The 2,159-nt window shown below is 45.1% G+C and overlaps 1 protein-coding gene across 1 annotated transcript in view; it reads left to right on the top strand.

Annotated features, from left to right (window-relative positions):
* The window catches only part of MAF (MAF bZIP transcription factor), a 62,720-nt gene that overhangs the window by 8,693 nt on the left and 51,868 nt on the right, over nucleotides 1-2,159 (top strand). The window lies entirely within an intron of this gene.

Here is a 2,159-nt window from a genome sequence, read left to right on the forward strand (position 1 = left end):
CCCCGGCCCCGTGGGCTGCAGAGGCCGCCCGGCCGCGGGTCCCACCTCAGCTAGGTACGGGGGCAGGCCCGGCCGCCCGGGGGAAGGCGGAAAGGTGAGGACCTCATCCGTCGTTTGTTTTTTCTTGTTTGTTTTTCTCTAAATCCCATCCCTGCGACAAAAAGGGTGTCTGGGCGGAACTATGGATCCGTCTGTCCGCGCATCCAGAGCGGAGCTCCGGTTGTCAGCCGGCGGCTCCCGCGGGCCGCCCGGTCCTAGGTATGTCCACAGAGCACTTCCCTCGGGTTTGTCAGTGTTTGGTCAGTGTTTCCAATTTCTTTTTTCCCTTTTCCTTTTCCTTTTCCTTTTCCTTTTCCTTTTCCTTTTCTTTTTCCTTTTCCTTCCCTTTTTTCTTTTCCTTTCCCATTTTGTTTTCCTTTTTCCTCTTCATTCTTTTCTCTTTCTTTTTCCTTTTCCTCTCTCTCTCGTTCTTTTTCTTTCTTATTTTTTCTTATTTTTTCTTTTCTAATTCTTGAATTGTCCCCCCTTTCCTTCCTTCCTTTCTTTTTCCTTTATACCTGTGCTCACACAGAGACAAATCTAAACCCGACTGCAATCAAAGGGAGCTTTTTAAATGACTTTTTTGGATCAGACCTTGAGTTCTCTGCAGGGAGCAAGAATGGGAGCAGGCAGGATTTACATTTCATGGCTTTTAAAGAATCTGAAGTACGGGGAATGGCGTTTGCCGAGGCTGTTTCACAAGTCTATGTGGATGTACCTCGGAATGTGTATATGATTAAGCTTAAAGCCCTCTTCTGTAAGAAAGCAGGCAGATTCCCTTTCCTGCAGCCTGAACCCTGCTTCTCCAATTTTGATACAAAAGTTCTTGCCAAGGCCTTGGCAGTGGGATGTCACTGCTGAAGGGGATGGAATCAGAGTGTTTGTTGGTATTGTCTTCCAAAGCTGAGGTGTGTCCACTGCAAACAGCCCCTGCTCCCTCAAGCACTGAGAGCCGTAACAGTGAAACATTAGTGACAATAAAAATGAGCCCAAAATTGAACCAAACAAGACCTAATATTTTTTTTTCCTTTCCCACCCCTTCCCACCAACTTAACTGCTTCCAAATTCCCTGATGAAAGCATTTTAATACGTAGGAAGGGCTGCTGGAGTCTGCAATGCGATTCAGTGTTCTGTGGTGTGGGATGAACAGATTTTCCTTTCCATAGGGTTTCCTCCTGCAAAGTCATTGTAGAGGAGGGAATACTGTAAGATTAAATCTGGTTAAAATACTATATTCATGTCACACCAGATATGGTCTCCAGACTGTGCACAGTCTTTCAGCTTCCTTTATTGTGAAATCCTTTTAAAATAGCACAGTGTAGTGTAGAGAACTTATTGAAGTATAACTGTCTTACACTAACTCTGTCAGATAAAATGAAGGAAAGTGATCAGCCTTCTTAAATTAATAAATCTGCTTCGTGTCTCTGGCTGCCTTCACTCTCTCTTGCTGTCTCTGACTCTTTCCTTATTAATAAACTGATAGTTAAATAAAGCTGCTAAGTGAAGCAATGCACCTTGTCCGTGGAAGAGGGCTGGTGTCTCCTGTTCCTGGTCTGCTGTGCTGGGAATGGCTGTGGGCTTAGGGCAGGGATGGCCACAGCAAAGGCTAAAAGCAGGCTGACCACATCAGTTTCTAGATGCTCCTCAGGTGTGAGGCTTGAGTACCTGTTCCCCTCAACCTCCTGCATTAATAACAGGATGAATTAACCGATTGGCATGAAAGGAGAGGTCGTCCTGAGGAAAATGACACCAAAGGTCCACAGGAGTCATTTGCTTTTAGAGATCCCGGGCCAGGTGCCAAGTATTGCATTTATGGAAGCACTGTCCCCTTTCTCAAAAAAAAAAAAATTAAAAAAATCCTGAAAAACAAAACAAAACAAAAAGGCAACATCTTTTTCAGTGGCATGTGGGGTCCTTTCAATGAGGGGGTTCTTTCAAGTGGGGACCTTTGGGTGGGATGTGGGACAGGGATCATTCAGCTGGCTCTAAACACGCCGCCCACTTTTGTTTTCAGATCTGCAGAGCTAATGTGGAATCAAAATGCTGGAAAAGCACCTATAGGTTGTCTTGCCTTTTTTCTTTTTTATTCAAGTTGATCAGACTTGCTCTGATTCTGCTGC

This window comes from Corvus brachyrhynchos, unplaced genomic scaffold (assembly GCF_000691975.1).
Source record: "Corvus brachyrhynchos isolate BGI_N302 unplaced genomic scaffold, ASM69197v1 scaffold26, whole genome shotgun sequence".
Classification (NCBI taxonomy): Eukaryota; Metazoa; Chordata; class Aves; order Passeriformes; family Corvidae; genus Corvus; species Corvus brachyrhynchos.